Genomic DNA, 18,625 nt, shown 5'->3' with positions numbered 1-18,625 from the left:
GTGATCACACGCACTTCAAGAATATGGACACACTACTGTGAGTCCATATTCTTCCTTAGATTTTGTGAACAAAATATTGTGATCAAAATATTGTGAACAAAATACTGGGATCAAAATACTGTGAACAAAATATTGTGAACAAAATACTGGGATCAAAAAATTATGATCAAAATATTGTGATTAGAATATTGTTATCAAAATTAGATTCCAATACCTAACGTTTAATTCATAAACCTTCCTTCATATTAATTTCTCCATAAATTCCCATGTTGACTATTTGTTCCATATTTCATAAAATAACTCGATATTTCATTTTAATGAATCTTCATCTATAAACCACTTAACTTGTACCAGTGGATCACACTGTAACATGTTGCTACGTGTATATTCATGTCAGAAATTTTATCCATCCAGTTGATTTTCGAAAGGGCGAGAAAGTTGTATCAAGCAGGTCTATGGTTAAGAGTCAAACTCCATGAAAAAATAGTTTTAATTTTTATATGAATATTGGCTAAGGATTATAAAAATTAGATTAGTTTATAGTTAATAAATTGGGAAGAATTTAAGCTATGTTTGACATGTTAATCATTTCACCCGCATCATAATGGGACGATTGAACAGCTTTCTGCTGTTCTGTTATTTTCATACACAGCATTTTGCTGTTCTATTAATTTTACAGGTTCTTGATAATGTGAGAAATCATGAAATTGTTTGGAATTTCGCCATTTTTCAGTGCTTGTTTTGCATATTGTGATACCAATATATATAATGTCGTACCGAATAGGTATAATTGGTCAATTAGAAAGAACTCATTTAAAGTTTAGTCTTTTCTAAAATTTTCTCTTAAACGTTTAAAGATATATTTTTTCATTTATGTTAATGTAAAAATTAATAATTTTATACCAAAAGAACCTTAGAAAACTTACCTAACCTTATTACAACAAGCGCAATTTAATCTAGTCTAATCCAACTAAATATATTTTAGATAAGTTTACAATAATTTAATAATAAACAAACACAATGAAATACATTTTTTTCGTTAAATTCAGAATGATTCTTGCGAAATTATTGCATATAAAACTATTTCTTTAATTAATACGATTCTTACCAAACAGATGACGGGTCTCCATAAAGTTAATGTATATTTTTCTATTGGTTACAGAGGTAGGCATAATACATATTCAAGTTTATTTTAACGTGGTATATTGTTTATACAAACATGGGTGATACTTGAGAGTATGTTGGAAGTTGATAGTTATGCAGAGCATGTCGGGCAAACCGAAATGCTCTAGGATGTTATTTGAAGCAGTCAGGTGCCTGGAGCTAGATCTCAACTCTCTCTCTAGCGCGGCTACATAAGTATACACACGTGCCACCAATCTAAATGGAGGAAGAAACGACGGGAATGTATGGCAGCGATAAGGGACACAGGAAGACAAATGTAACGTTCAAGTGAGTTGAGAGATAAAAGCATCAGAATATTTTAGTGATGTCGTAAAATGGAAAGTGGAATGGCGAGAGGGAATATATAATAGTTTTCCCTTCCATTATGGGAAAAAGAGAGAGAGTCAGAGAGAGAGAATTTATAACCTAACACCGTAAAACCATTGCGTAAATAAAAAAAGAGAGACATGTAGAGAGAGAGAGACAAAGAGAGAATTACATTTGCTTCCGAGAAAAACAAATATTGATAATAGTCTGGAGACACTATGGTGATAATGCTGGAACAGTGGTAAAAATGAATGGGAGAGTGTCGGATCCTGGGTATGAGGTGGATATCTTTGTGGTGAAATTTGATTCGAAACTCAGTATGAATAACCACTCAATAAATCTTGCAAACAAGGCGGCCAAGAAGCTTACAGCACTTGTATGTATCACGTATCTGCTCGACAGTAGAGATTGCAAATCTCTGTAAGAGGCACAAGTGCGTGCGCTTACACCTTGGATTGCCTGCCTCCGTCTTACCTACGAGTTCTTGACAGAATAAAGAATAGAGTAAGACGAATCATCTCTTGTCTCGACCCGGCCTGAACAGATCCGTCATTTTAGCAGAGCCTTCAGCAGCGGAGAGATGTGAGTGGTCTTACTGGTATGTACCCCAGCTATGTTAATATAGCTAAGGTACTGGAAGTACCTTAGCTGTGTTAATTAATATAGCTAAGGCACTTCTCTGTGGTCAGCGAGATGAGAGTTTCTACACAAGACGGACAGTGAACAGTAACTGTACTCAGGTTGTACCCTTCTCAAGAACGTCACTTCTTCTAAGATCATTCATTCTTTGAATGACACGAGCGTGGAACATGCTCACACAGAATAATGACATTGATGAAATAAAAGCAGGTGACCAAATGAAATCTCTGGCCCAGAGATTGCTATAAATTCATTGTATTCCCTATTTGTATGTCTTATAACAAAAAATTTCAAATGAGCTGAGGTAGGTAACAGCTTTTAGACTGTAAATAAAGGTAGGAACTCTTAACCTAATCCTATAAAATCCTTGTGTTTAAAAAAAGAGAGACCAACAGAGAGAAAGAGAGAGAGAGAGAGAGAGAGAGAGAGAGAGAGAGAGAGTGGGAGAAGGAAGGATGGAGAGTTCGTGGGGCATCATTGATTTTTCCAAGAGGTCAGTGAATTTTGCAACAGTTTGAGAGCGAGCTGCTTTAAGGATGCGTGGATGCGCTCTGGTAAATGTTAATTTGATAGCATTTTGTAGGTTCTGCGTTAAGATCAAATTTGAGGGAGGTTGGTTGCGCCTGTTGGGAAAAATTGCCAGTTTTTATTGCTTACTGGGACCTCTGCTAATTTATAGGAACATCGCTCATCAGAGCAAAAATGAATAACCCAAAGATGATAATCTATTCCTACTCCCACACCATGCAAAAAAAAAAAAAAAAAGCCAAAGAAGTGAAAATCAAAACTCCCAGATGTTCACAAAATACGAACGTAAATCGGCAAGTAAATAGAGGAAGGAAATATTGCAGGAGCCATCAGATTAGTCACAAGCAATGGCAGCAATGGCACAATTATTCCCAGGAACTCCTCCACAGCCGAAGTCCTACAAGTCAGACACCCGGCCAGAGCTCAAAACCATTGACAGTCAAAGAACCAGCAGCTTTCAAAGCTGTCATGTCCTTCCCTCCAAGATCTACAGGTGGTTTCACGGGAATAACGTGATAACACTTCAAACAAATGCTTAATCCAACAGTCGGAGATGGTACGAAGAGTCTCCAGTCTGAGCCCGAAGATTAAATTGCCTCACCGGTGTTTTTCCTGAGATCGTTCGGCTTTGTTTTATGCATCCCTCTGTGTACTAAGGAAAAAATGGAAAAATCAGACCCCTCACTATTGGCAACACCCTACATCGCCTTGCTGCCAGGGCGTCAGTGAGAATCATGGATCATCATGCAGCTTTCATGCTGGAAGAAATGCAGTTAGGGCTAGAGATATCCTAAAGTTGTGAAGCTGGGCCCCGTGCAGCACGTGCATAAATCTCGAACTTCGCGTGTAATAAATCCTTGATCAAATAAGGGTTTTAAAAACATGCCTTTAATCCAGTCACCAGGGGCGCTGTACTCAGAGCCATTCATGACTGTTTTCCTACACTTTAACCATTTATTCACTCATGCTACAACAGTAACCTAAAACTTTTCTTTGGGGAGCTAGAAAAATTCCTGAATTCTTTCAATGGACGAATCTAACTGGAAGGAAACCTGACTTCCAGTCAGGTTTTCTTCCAAGCGAAAATTTTGTGTATGTAATAATTTCAAAAAAATTATTTTGAACCTAACGAAAAAACACATATTTCATTGTGTTTGTTTATTAAACTATTGTAAACTTATCTAAAATATATTTAGTTGGGCTAGGCTAAATTAAATTGTGCTTGTAATAACAAGGTTAGGCAAGTTTTCTAAGGTACTTCTTGGACACAATTAATTTTTACACTAAATATATTTTAGATTAATTTAATACTAAACAAGCGCAATGAAATATATTTTTTTTCGTTAGGATCAGAATAAATTTGATGAAATTACTGCATACACAAATTTTCACTTGTCTTATATGGCAAGATGAGCGTTGCTATTTAAGCCAAGATCGCAAGTTCTGCCTATTCGGCACGACATATAAATATATAAATATATATATATATATATATATATATATATATATATATATATATATATATATATATATATATATATATAATATTACATAATATGGTACAAAAGATTTGAGAGAAACATGTCTAGTACATATTTTTACGTGTTTGTCACTGATTATAATGTGAAAATTTCATCCTGCTCCTCAGAGCTGGACAGCAGCGCTGAGTAGCTGGAACAGAAAACTAGATGCCCTGGGATCCCTAGTTACCCTGATGAGTCTTTTCCCTAGCTCCTTAAGGAACTTAGATGCACTCTTTCCCCATGAGACAAAGGTCTCCGAGCCTATGGGAACAAACATATAATGATGGGCAGGTTCTCCTTATTTCTAGACTTTTGGGAAATGTGACATTTTATTGTGGCAACGTTTCGCTCTCCAGGAACTTTATCAAGCCATTACAAACAATACATGGACACAGAGGGTATATATAGGCTCAGAGTGAGGTGCAGTACTAGTGAGGTACCATTTCGATGTTCACTAGTGGTACTACTCCTTGAAGCTGACGGCTGCCCCTCCTTCCTCCCTGGTGTATTGGAGATAGATATTAACCAAGGAATATGCCCATGTGCAGTCACACATCACCTGCTTGCCATCTGTCCTGGTTTGAAGGGGGATACCATCTGGACCCTTTTGGCTGCCATCAGATCTGCATAGTTGGGGCATCCAGCTGTTGCAAGGCTCCTCTTGATAATGTTATTAACCTCATGTCTTGCAGTGTTTCCCTCGGGTTTACGGCTTACAAAACCATGGTACCCGAATCGGTCTGCTGCTTCACTGCCACAAATACACGTGTGTTCGGTGAGAATAGGGGTGGCAAGTCGAAGGGCAACACCAATGCGGATGGTCTGTGGGGCGAGGCGCGTACCAGGGCTGGAGTTGGGAACAGACAATAGAAAGTCCCCTGCATGAGGGGCTCTCACTGCTGATTAATAAAATATATTTTACACACACAACACACACACACACACACACACACACACACACACACACACACACACACACACACACACACACACACACACACACACACACACACGTATTGTCTTTATCCATTATCAATCATAATTTCTAATGTATATCTTCCATTTCATAAGAACTGAGTTTTTCTTAAAGCACTGCATCTATGATCATTTTGTTTATCCCTTAGTCGCTTATTTCACTCCACGCTTTTGTCTTTCCATCCTTTCTTCATGGTTCATTTTCCATCAATTTCTTCTTCGCATAAACATCTCTTCCTTCCTAATGAATTTACATATTTTCTTTCAGTTTCTCTCAGCTCTCCTCGTCCCTCAGTCTCCACAGGAATGAGAGAAGCGATGCCAATTAGTGAACTCCTTAAGTATGGGGTTTCCGCGAGCGTCAAACTTGTGATGACGAGCCTTCACTCAAAGTTGTAAGCTGTGTGGGGTGGAGGGCTTCAGCACGTGTCTCAGGCTCTGAGTCTCGACCTTGCTAACAACGTCTCGCATACTGAGGGAGTCTTAGCCTTTCTAACAAGGTCTAGGATGACGAGGGAGTCTGTCTTGCTAACAGCGTCATGCATGTTGACGGAGCCTCAACCTTACTAACATTGTCTTGCATGTTGAGGGAGTCTGAACCATATCAACAATGCATCACTGGTGAGTGTGTCTCAGCCTCACTAACAGTTTCTCAGGTGCTGAATAATTCTTATGACTTACTATACTAATATCTTGCATACTGATTCTCAGATTAATTAACAGCATCTTGGGTACCGAATCTCGGATATACTAACAATGCTTTAGGTACTAATGTTAGACTTGCTGAGAATGTCTCAGGTACCGTTTTCCCTGTTAATATAATCACAATAATATCAACATTAAAATATTATTATTATTATTATTATTATTATTATTATTATTATTATTATTATTATTATTATTAATAAAATAACGAGAATCGTCTGATGAGAGAAAATTTACCTTTAATATCAATATATTACCTACACAAGTTTTAATGTTTCAGAAATGTTTATCGGGACTCGCGTTAACTCAACCTGCTTTCTTTTACCGTGCAGTTTCGTTTCATTATTATGCACTCTCTAACCATCCAGTGGGTGGTAGTGAAATGACTGCAGAGACTCGTAAAGAGTCAGTGAACTGGTTCTCACATCAGCCTGGTTGGACCTGTCAATTTCCTGTCTAATTAACAAAGACTCAAATACTAGAAATGGCTGTTATTACTGACATGTTCAAGACCAGTTGGTCTAAAGGTTCTCTCCACTGTTCCGGCTTTGTGGACAGCTGGACGACAGCTAATACACCATGACAGCTAATAAACCACGACATTTAATACACAATATCTAATATACCACGACAGCTAATACACGATCCTACAAAGTTTAACTTTTTATCCAGTTCAAAATCAAGTCGTTTTTATAAGCAAATTTTGATGAACTGATCACAAATCTTAGTGTGTTTAGTCTTTATCACTTACGGTTTTTAAAATTTTAAAATCAATATTTAGGCTACAAAATTTTAAAGAATCCTAGGCATTATATTTTGCATAGATATTAAATGTGACGAATGCAATGGCAGAAACTAAATTTCACTAACGTAAATTTATATTATGTATATACATAACAAACCTAACAGGAAATTTCCGTATAGTCGTACAAACATATTTACATTCAAGTATCGCTCTCCCCACCAGTGTCTAGCAGGAAATTGTCTACCAGGAAATAGCTATGATAGATGTCTTGGTGAAATCTTTCACCATGTTCATTACTATCGTTACCGAAGTTAGGCAATAAAAAGTCAAGGTGAGAATGGAGAAAATCAATCTTGAGGGACATTCTCCATCCCCATAGACGATATGCTATCAATAACTCCTCTACAATATTTTTCTGATCATCACTGTGATGACTCCCCAAGTAACCTGCAGGTGTTCTTGAATACTGCACATACTCTCAACTCAGTGCCTTGGAAACTCGACAAAATGAGGGTCATTTTGTAACTTCCGAATTTGAGGTCCGATGAAGATACCTTTCTTCAGTTTAACGTCACTAACTCTGGTATATCTCGCCTTCAACTAAGCAAACCTTGTTTATCTTGATGTGTGAAGGCTGAAGAAGTATGTCTTTGGATCGACTAATGGCCTGTATTGAATGTTCTTTACTCGTGCCTCAAACGATTCTCAAGTTAGCCACGTACGTTGAATGCCGTGCTGTTTTGTATCTTAACTATTCCACAAGTACAAGAAACAGCATTGTTTGTAAATCCACCTTGCAGTCCTAGTAACAGATTTATTAATTTGAGATCGCCTCAGATTTTCCATCCAAACTTCTCATATTCTATCAGTGACAAGTATTAGTATTGTTGTATATGTTTCTTTAAAGTCTCAAGTGAGAGCTAAATTCAGACTTGATAATGTGCTGTCATTGTAAAGTAACACTGCCTTCAGACTTGTCTTGCTGGAATCAATAAATAAACCCAACATCACAACACTAACATATTCGTTCTTTCAATTTTAAGTAAGTTTCTAGGTTTTTCCGTAGCTTTTTGATCAAAATGATTCTCGTGTCTGGGTTCAGAAAATTCCGCTGTCGCAGTCTTGAGCCAAGAAGTTCTGACTGTTTCCTGCTTAAATTAAGATCGCACACCAGATCGTTAAGGACACTTTTAATCACTAAATGTGGTTCCTGATTGTTCACTCCAGCTGGTTCAAACTAGGAATGAGTTAGTAGCTTCTTCCTTATGAGAAACATTTCTGTACAATACGAGGTTATTGGAAGAGAGAAATCCTCTGAATGTTCCAACGGTCTGTTTGCAGAGGGAGGATCTGAATATTTTTTTATAAAAATTCCGAGATCTTTGTCATAAAGAAATGACAATCCGTGGTGTGATCCTGTGGTTCCCTCCATACCATTGGCTCAACAAATGACAGGCATGACTTCTTCGCGTAAGGAGCTGCAGCGAGTCACACGACAGTACTGGGGGCCCCACAGTTTGTCCTGTTCTTTGAACCGCATATCAAAGTAATGAAAATAGGTTGTTTTCACAAGAGGAGTGATCATTCATTTCTGATTTGTTGGAGTTAACCTTCCATATTTATAATAAAAAATATTACTATTATTTAAGCAACCAGGAGGCAGTGTAGACTTATAACTTGACAGTTGAAAAAGTAACAATTATTCTGAAAATAAGAAAAATCCAGAGAATCTATTAGTGATAAAACAATGGAAATAAATGGTATAAAATACCGACACAATGGAAATATAAACACAAATGCAGTATAATGTGATCCTTTATTGACAACGTTTCACCCACACAGTGGGCTTTTTCAAGTCACACACGGATCTACCTAGATCCGTGTGTGACTTGAAAAAGCTGCATTTGTGTTTATATTTCCAGTGATAAAACAATTTTATAAATCTTCAAAAAACAAACAAAACTCTGAATCATCTTCCATAAAATGACCAAGCTCTCAGTAGGCAATAATATAGCTGAAAAGTAATTGGTGTGAGATGGGTTCTATTTCATAGACACTTTACGTTCAGATTTGAATTCAGCTTCCCAAAATTAATCAGAAGCACTTGCTGTTAAACATGAGTCAGTTGATAGCACCTTGTGCTTACATCTGAAGGACAAGTCCTACTTACAGATGGCAAAACATTTGTCACATTTAATCCAGATCCAGGAGTCTTCAGCAACGAAATCAACAAGGAACTCGTAAAATTTCTGCCTGGATGGCAAAAGCTTACTTCCCTTTACCAGCGTCACTACCACCCTCTACCACTATCACAACTGCTACCACCCTCTACCACTATCACAACTGCTACCACCCTCTACCACTATCACAACTACTACCACCCTCTACCACCATCACTATTGATAATAAATTCTACATGTTGTTTGGGAATAGAGCTAAAAATGCTAATTTCAACTTAGTAAATAATTCAAATACAAGAAGACAAAATGAGGGATAATTTTTAGGAATACATTTTGACTACAACTTGAAATTTATTATTCACATTCAAAACATATACAAGAAAAATTCCCAAACTGAAGGCATCCTATCAAAACTTAGCTATGTCCCGCAAACAGTGTTATTCATTCTGTACTACTTTCTAATCTATCAGTACCTCATTAATGGCACCTGTGCTTGGGGTTCTACTTCTGCAGATCCCTTAACACCTATAGCTACCCATTAGAAATCAACACTTAGAATAATAACCCAGTCAGGTTCCGGGCAACACACTCCCCCACCATTTAAAAGACAGAATTCACACATCACACAATACATTGACACTACTGTACAGTGCTTCAACCCAGAACTCTGACCCTTCCTGGAGAGAGTGCATAAGAAATAAGTACCGTATTATCCGGTATATAAGGAACACGGCAGAAGTATTATAACGATAAATCAGTAATATTCCAGGGATAATTACCCTCTTACTTCAAACTAAACATAACCGAAAACTTACCATTGACCCTGGACCTTGAGCTTATAAAACACAGGGTGATTTTTCAAAACATTTTTTTTTGTAAAAAATAAAAAAAAATAATCGCTCTATATGCCGGAAAATACTGTAACTTTTTGATATAGATTAAGAGCACCGACTAAATCAGGAGTAAGCCTTGCCTAGATGGATCAACTGCAAGTCTATCCTAATCATATTAGCAATCATCTGATGTTCTATCAAAATTCTCTTTCAACATATGTAATATCTTAAAATATGTTCTACCTCAGTCGTTTACCACTTCAAATGTCATACCAAACTGTTCTATAAGATCTCAAAGTATTATAAATTATAAATCAGTTTGTTCCAGTATATAAAATATCTAGTGAATTAACCTCAATAAATATTTATTCGGCAGTTTTAAGCAAATTTCAAGGCTGCCCGAAATGCTTTGCATAACAAGAGGCTTTTTATAAAGTATTTTATTCATGACACTCAGTCCTGCTAATTGTATTCTGTATGATACTTTGTAGATATAAAGTTATCTTTGTCTTGTCGCTATTATTTTCCAAGTAGTTTGTAGGTTACTGGGAGTTTGCTTACTGTTGTGGGTCATATTCTACAGAAAAGGGATCAAAGGAGTCCATTGTAAATACACCACATTGATACTCTTTCTTGAGTTCTCGCAAGTTGCTTAAACTCTTGGTTAGTACACTCTTGGTAGTGTGTGTGTGTGTGTGTGTGTGTGTGCGTGTGCGTGTGTACGTGTGTACGTGTGTGTACTCAATTGTGGTTGCAGGAGTCGAGACTCAGCTCCTGGCCCCGCCTCTTCACTGAGTGCTACTAGGTCCTCTCTCTCCCTGCTCCATGAGCTTTATCATACCCCGTCTTAAAGCTATGTATGGTTCCTGCCGCCACTACCTCACTTGCTAGACTATTCCACTTCCTGACCACTCTATGACTGAAGAAATACTTCCTAACATCCCTTTGACTCATCTGGGTCTTCAACTTCCAATTGTGACCCCTTGTTTCTATGTCCCCTCTCTGGAACATCATATCACTGTCCACCTTGTCTATTCCACGCAGTATTTTATATGTCGTTATCATATCTCCCCTAACCCTCCTGTCTTCCATTGTCGTCAGGCCGATTTCCCTTAACCTTTCTTCGTAGGACATTCCCCTTAGCTCTGGAACTAACCTAGTCGCAAACCTTTCTCTAATTTCTTAACGTGCTTGATCAAGTGTGGGTTCCAAACAGGTGCCGCCTACTCCAGTATGGGCCTGACGTACACGGTGTACAGTGTCTTAAACGATTCCTTATTAAGGTATCGGAACGCTATTTTCAGGTTTGCCAGGTGTCCGTATGCTGCAGCCGTTATCTGGTTGATGTGTGCTTCCCATTTCTGGAACATCTTATCTCTGTCCACCTTGTCGATTCCTTTCAGTATTTTTTATATGTCGCTATCATATACCCCCTATATCTCCTGTCCTCCTGTATCATCAGGTCGATTTCCCTTAACCTCTCCTCGTAGGACATGCCCCTTAGCTCCGGGATTAGCCTCGTTGCAAGACTTTGCACTTTCTCTAATTTCCTGACGTGCTTGGTCAGGTGTGGGTTCCAAACTGGTGCTGCATACTCCAGTATGGGCCCCACGCACACGGTGTACAGGGTCCTGAAAGATTCCTTACTGAGATATCGGAATGCTATTCTTAGATTTGCTAGGCGCCCATATGCAGCAGCAGTTATTTGGTTGATGTGCGACTCAGGAGATGTACTCGGTAATATACTTACCCCAAGATCCTTTTCCTTGAGTCAGGTTTGTAGTCTTTCGCCCCCTAAACTATACATTATCTGCGACCTTCTATGCCCTTTCCCAATCTTCATGAATTCGTACTTGGTGGGGTTGAACTCCTGGAGCCATTTTCTGGACCACACCTGCAGCCTGTCCAGATCCCTTTGTAGCCCTGCCTGGTCCTCATGCGATTGAATTCTCCTCATTAACTCCACAGGGACACTTCTGAGTCTATTCTGTCATGTCATTCACATGTACCAGAAACAGCACCGGCCCTAGGACTGACCCCCTGTGGAACCCCGTTTGTCACAGGTGCCCAAATCTGACACCTCGTCACGTACCATAACTTGCTGATATCTTCCCATGAGTGCCTTCCCTGTTAATACCCCCCTTGTCCTCCAGTTTTTGCACTAACTTGGAATAGGTCAAAAGCCTTCTTACAGTCCAAGAAAATGCCATCTAGCCACCCCTCTCACTCTCTTGTCTTACTGCTGTCACTTTGTCGTAGAACTCCAGTAGATTTGTGACAAAGGATTTCCAGTCCCTGAGTCTACTAGTAGAACTCCAGTAGATTTGTGACAAAGGATTTCCAGTCCCTGAGTCTACTAGTTGTCGTTGATAAACTCATTCCTTTCTAGGTGCTCGACCACTCTTCTCCCGATAATCTTCTCCTTGACTTTGCATTCTACACATGTTAGTGATACTGGTCTTTAGTTAATTAATGCTGCTTGTCTCTTTTTAAAAAATCGGGACTACATTTGCTGTCTTCCATACCTCAGCTCGCTTGGCAGCCTCTTCACCTCATCCTCGTAGCATTGCCTTGATGATGTACCCAGTTTTCGAAATACTTCTTTCATATGTGAGCTCCTCAGACTGTTGTTAGTGACACACAGAGCGCCTGTGCTACCTCTCTCAGGACCCATGGAGAGATGTCCGGCCCCATCGCTTTTGAGGTATCTAGCTCGCTTGGCAGCCTCTTCACCTCATCCTCGGTTGTATGCATTGTTTTCAGTACTTGATGATGTACCCAACCTCTCCGTCTTTCTGGAGTCCCTTCTGTTTCCTCTGTGAATACTTCTTTCAGTCTCATGTTGAGCTCCTCACATACTTCTCGGTCGTTTCTTGTGATCTCCCCTCCTTCCTTCCTCAGCCTTATTACCGAGTCCTTGAGTTTTGCTTTCCTCCTGATGTGACTGTATAACAGCTTCGGACTGGACTTTCGCTGCAACATCATTTTCGTATTATTGGGCCTTCCTCCTTACCCGAGCATACTTATTTCTGGCTCTTCGACTGCTCTCCTTATTCTCCTGATTTCTTTGCCTCCTACACTTCTTCCATTCTCTCGCACACTTGGTCTTGGCCTCTTTACGCCTTTGGGTGAACCAAGGGCTCATCCTGGCCTTCTGTGTGTGTGTGTGTGTGTGTGTGTGTGTGTGTGTGTGTGTGTGTGTGTGTGTGTGTGTGCGTGTGTGTGTGCGTGTGTGTGTGTGTGTGCGTGCGTGCGTGCGTGTGCAAAAGTGGAAGTGTTATCCAAATATCTTCAAGATGGCGCTCAATCAGAGCAACAAAAGTTGTAGCATACTTGCCTCCTACTTTGTCCTGTTCACTTTTGTATGTTGCCAAGCACTGAGGTCCACACGTGTAAAAAAATTAAAATCGCAATGTCACCTCAGTGATAACTAGATCTGAAGGAGAATAACAAGTATTGAACGATATTGACTGGGTTGTTAGACTAACCTTAGTTAAGTGTAAACAAATCAAGGGGATAGAGAGAGAAAAACAGAAAGAGACAGAGACAGACAGACAGACAGACAGAAAACAAGGAGCAAGAGCAAGCGACTAGCTCTAATGTCCTAGACACTGCACTCCCGCCATCTGTTGAGCGCCAAAGCAACTACAGCCTGTCTACGGCGCTGGGTGCGACTGTGGAGGTGCTGTGTTAGATTTTATTTTATACTGGTTTTATATAGCAAATTATATAGATATTTATCCTAGAATATATTGTCAGTACCTTGTTAAAGTCTTTTGTCACGGAGTATTCACAATAACTAAAAAAAGAGAGCGAGGGAGCGAGAAAGAGAGAGAGAGAGAGAGAGAGAGAGATAGAGACCTTAATTAACCTGACCTTGTAAAACCCCTGTGTTAAAAAAGAGAGATGGAAGGAATGGGGTGGTAGGGTAAGTAGAGTAGATAGAAGGCGTGGGATGGTTGGGACGGGGTTTGCCTAGCCATGCTAGGTGTTCTAGTGGTACACTCTGTAATCATTATTTAACTACATGTAAACCACACAATAACCAAATTCTGTAAACTCAGCATTGTAATCCTTATAGAGAATAAACTTTGAATGAATGAATGTGTAGGTTGGTAAGTGTACATAGGCAGGGAGGTCTCCCGGACAGATGGCCGACGGACATTTCACCGAATATCGGATATTTGGCTGAATGGACGTATAGTCTTTTAAATTTTATTTATCACTTTCATTTCTTCTATGTAACTGCTTTATAAAATAACCCATAAAAACGAGAATAGGATAACATTATTGTGTGATAAAAAAAATATTTATTACACATGTACTAAAGTATAACAGTTATTGATATAAAGGGGATCGACACCATGATATAAAGCTCATAAGACTGTCATTCCCATTTGCTCCCTTGGGGCGGGGATGGCAGACCAGAGAGGCCTAGCTTGTGGCTAGGCCTGGGGACAGTTGGTCCCAAAGATGAGGAGGTACTTGGAAATTAGTAAAAAAAATTACATTATAAAATTTAATGTTCTTAAATATTTAAAGATTATGGGCAACTGCTCCCAAGAAATCAATTCTAAGATACTCCTCACATTTCTCAATGATATAATTCAGTCTTTTGTTAAGTATTTATTACTTTTTTCAATTCCACTCCTGATTCTACCAGCTAGATTGTCAACTCCCATCCGACTGCTCTTGTCTTAGTTTTGAAACTATACGACACACAGTGGGGTGGATGATTGTCAGTCTCTGTTCAAACCCTCTGTGCCATCTTTCTAGAGTTTGTTGTCCGTGGAAGGCCTTGTGTGGTTCTCTTTAATGTGCTCCACATACTGACTTCAAATGCTGGTCTTAGTGGTCTTCCACGCTGTACAACACTGATCCATGTCGCTTCAAAGGAGCCAAGAAAATCAGACAGAAGTTCATCAGTTTCATGATCATGAGACAAATTGATTGAAGATTTCAACATCACTTTCTGGCACAAACGTTAAAACCTGAATAGACTTGACACTCAGTGCATTTCTTGGATCATTATTCCAAGTCTGTAATCCCAATACTTGTAATTTTCTCCACAATCACTGCCCAAAATGGAAAAAAACATTCATAAATATTTGTGTTTGGAAACATGCTGTGATGCTGTTAAGAGCCTCCTTTACATGGTCAATGATGACTGAAACAGGATTAAGATCTGGTCTCACTTGCCTCAAGGTGTTGAAAACCAAGTTACAAGTTGCTTGTAATAATGTTGGTAGAATTACCGACTTTACTTATAAGTTGCTTGATTTTTGTTCCTGGTGATGCAGTATATTAAGGGAATTGTATGGCTCTTATCCAGCATAACAGGCACTGTATATAACTGAAAGCCTAATGGCGCGGAATCAAAAGTTCCTTCACACAGATAGTGGTCTTTGAAAGCAAGAAGTTGTTCATTTCGAGGCGTTGATAGAATTATCAAGTTGTCACTTTCATGGATGAGAAAATCTCCTATAATTAATTTCCCCAAGTCATCAGTTAAAATGTCCCAGTCCGGTGCCTTGCATTTCTACACACCATTCTTGCCAGTTTCCTTTTTTAAGAATTGTACCTACAGCATCAAGTGGATACTCACTGGTGCAGTTCGAAGTCAATTCTTCAGACTGTTTAACTCTTTCTTCAACTTTCTGTACTGTTCTCAAAGACAAATTGCGTCCAGCACCAGGAGGATGTGAATGATTACTTACTTTTCTTTGATTAACTTACTCTTCAATTTTAGTCGCCCACTACATCTTCCCATGCGTTCACTTCGCCAATATGTTACTTTTTTTCATCAACGATGTAGGTGTAGCAATCAAGCAATAGTTTTCTTCCTCATTTTGTTGTTGGTATAACTTCCATGATCATAAGAAAAACAAAAATTTTATCCAACAAATGATTCGAATTGGACCATTTACCAAGTCACACTAAGAGAAAGGAGAGGAGGAGGTAGTATATATAGGCCAGCAGACAGGGACGGGACAAGAGAGGTATTAGGAAGTAGACTGGTAGTAGCAATAGTAATAGTAGTGGCAGTAGTAGTAGTAGTGGCAGTAGTAGTAGTAGTAGTAGCAGTAGTAGTAGCAGCAGCAGTAGTAGTAGTAGCAGCAGTAGTAGTAGCAGCAGCAGTAGCCAGCAGCAGCAGCAAGCCTGGCTGGCAGCAAGCAGCGCTGTTAGCTGCAGCGCCAAGCGCGGATGCGCTTGGGCGGCTGCTGCTAGCAGGCGGTGCCTGCCAGGCAGCAGCAGCAGCTGCTGGCTAGTGCGCACCGGTGTTGGTGCATGGCGGTGCCGTTGCCGCAGCGCAGCTACTGCTGCGGCGGTGCCGCGGCAGGCAGGCTGGTTGTGCTGGGCTGCTGCCAAGGCTGCTGCCGGTGTTGTTGGCAAGCAAGGCTGCCACAGCCGCGGTGGTTGGTTAGCGCAGTGTGCTGGCAGCGAGCAGCAGTAGCAGCGTGTAGCTGTTGTTGCAGCAGCGTTGGGCTAAGCGCGCGGTGCCTAGCAGCAGCAGCGCCTGGCTAAGCACGGCTGTACGCAGCAGCTGCTGTGTGCAAGCAGCGCTGCCGCCTGCCAGCAGCAGCAGCTGGCCAGCAGCGCAAGTGGCTGCTGCAGCAGCTGTGCTGCAGCAGGTGTTGGCCCGCTGCGGTGCTGGTGCTGCCAAGCCGCAGCAGCACGTGCTGCAGCAACGGGCGGCGTTGCCGCAGTGCGCTGCTGCCTGCAGCAAGCCTGCAAGCAGCAGTGCTGCAGCGTTAGCTGTGCTGCCGCGGTGCCTGGCAGCTGCGGTGCTGCTGCGCCACAGCGCCTGGGCAGCACAGGCGGTGCTGCTGCAGCTGCGCTGCCGCAGCAGCAAGCGCGGTAGCAGCAGCAGCCGTTGGCTGTTGGCGCTGCGTGCTAAGCTGCTGCGCAGCGGTTGCCGCAGCTGCCTGTGTTGCGCGCGCGGTGGCCAGCAGCGCTGCGGTGGCGTGCGCGCGTGCCTGCACAGCGCGCGTTGTTGCAGCAGCGTTGCTGTTGGTTGCGCTGCTGCCTACAGCAGCAGCGTTGTGAGCAGCCGCGTTGCCGTTGGCAGCGCTGCCAAGCGGCAGCGCCGTTGTAGCGCTGCGCCTGCCTGGCAGCGGCGCGTGCCGCCTGCAGCAGCAGCGTGCCTGCCATGTTGCTGCCGCTGCTGCGCGGGCGGTTGTTGCCTGCGCACGGTGTTAACCAGCTGCTGCGTGTTGTAGCGCGCGGTGCCTGCGCCGCGGTGGGCAGCAGCGGTTGCCGTTAGTAGCAGCGCGGTTGCTGCCGCGCGTTGGTGGTGCAGCAGCCGTTAAGGCAGCAAACGTTGGTTGCAGCGTGTTGTTGCCGTTGCTGCTAAGCTGCCGCAGCGCCCGCAAGCTGCTGAGCAGCAGCGTGGTGCTGCTGCTGCCGCCGTTGGCGCAGCGGCGTTGTAAGCGTTGCCGCCGCGGGCTGCTAGCTGCCGCCGCGGTCAGCTGCAGCCCGCGGCCTGTTGCGCGTTGTGGCGCAGCAAGCTGCTGCCGTACAGCAGCGCCGCCGCGTTGCGCGTTGCCGCTAGTTAGCGCGCTGTGGCGCAGCAGCGGCTAAGTGGCAGCCGCAAGCTTGCGTTGCTGATTGCAGCCGGCGCCAGTTTGTGGCAGCAGCGCTGCCAATGATTGCAGCAGCGCTACAGCAGCAGCGGCCGCCTGCTGCCGCGGCCGCTGCTGCGCAAGCGGCAAGGCCGGCTGTGCGCAGCGTGCCTGGTTGCGCTTGCTGCTGCCTTGCCGGCGCAGCAAGCGCGCCGCGGGTTGGCCAAGCGCACCGCCGTTGTGCGCGGTGGTGCGCCGCCGCGGTGTTGCGCCAGCGCCGCTGCGCCGCTGCGGCCGCCTGCCAGCAGCTGCTGCGGTGCCAATGTTGCCGCCGCCGTTGGCAGCAAGCGGTTGCCGTGCGCTGCTGCCGTGCCGGTAGCTGCGCCGGCTGCCTTGCAGCAGCGCTTGCCGCCGCTGCGCCGCGGTGGCAGCGGCCGCCGGTTAGCTGCGCGCGCCTGCTAGCGGGCGCCGCCTGGCTGCGCAGCCGTTAGCCGCGCAGCCGCCGCTGGCTGCCGCCCGCGGTGGTTGCCCGCCGGTTGCGGCCGCTTGCGCCGTTGCCGGCAGCGTTGCCGCCGCGCTGTAGTAGTAGTTATGGAGTCTGGTCAAAGACCAAGAAAGTGTAGCACAGCAGGGATAACAACAAATTTGTCATTTGTATGTCCATTTTATTTTTCGAACAAATGTCATTTCGGTCGGTGAAATGACCGTTCTGTGAAATGTCCGTCGGTGAAATGTCTGCCGGCCAAATGTCCGTCGGCCACGGCAGCGAGAGAGCGAAGGAAGCAGGGACAGAGTGGCTGGCTGGCTGGCTGGCTGGTTGGCGAACTGGCTGGCTGGCTGGTTAACTGGCTGGCTGGCTGACTGGCTGGCTGGCTGGCTGGCCGGCCGACTGGCATATACACTTGCGGACACCAGCTGTTACTCCAGCAATGCTGTTAATGGAAGAGTTAATGTGTGGTCATTTATTGTTTCCACTTCCATTGCTCCCGACTTTCTCCTGCTGTTTTATTTGTTTATTTAAAATTAATCTTATGACCGATAGCTTCTTAAACTTTAGTTTATCTTCCCATTTTTGGTGTATCCCCTATTTTCCTCTTTTTCATCTACCTCCTTTAATAAGTAATCTTATTCATTGTGTTTTTGCATTTTCCTCTCTTGTTTACACCTGTTTCATGTCTTATGAAAAAATACCACAGTGAATATAGGAAATAAAACCTCAGCGCTTTCATGTGCTTACACATCTTCAGAGATATGAAGGTGTGTGTGTCAGCACATGAAAGCGCTCAGGTTTTATTTCGTATTTTCACTGTGGAATTCTTTTCATATTTGCGATCACGCGTTTTATTTTGATTTCTTCCATGTCTTGTTATATTTACTTTACTATATTATATTATATATTAGTAGTATACCTTATATTGCATTATATAGTTGTATTATACCCTCT

This window comes from Cherax quadricarinatus, chromosome 58 (genome assembly GCF_038502225.1).
Source record: "Cherax quadricarinatus isolate ZL_2023a chromosome 58, ASM3850222v1, whole genome shotgun sequence".
Taxonomy (NCBI): Eukaryota; Metazoa; Arthropoda; class Malacostraca; order Decapoda; family Parastacidae; genus Cherax; species Cherax quadricarinatus.
This window is presented reverse-complemented; position numbering follows the sequence as displayed.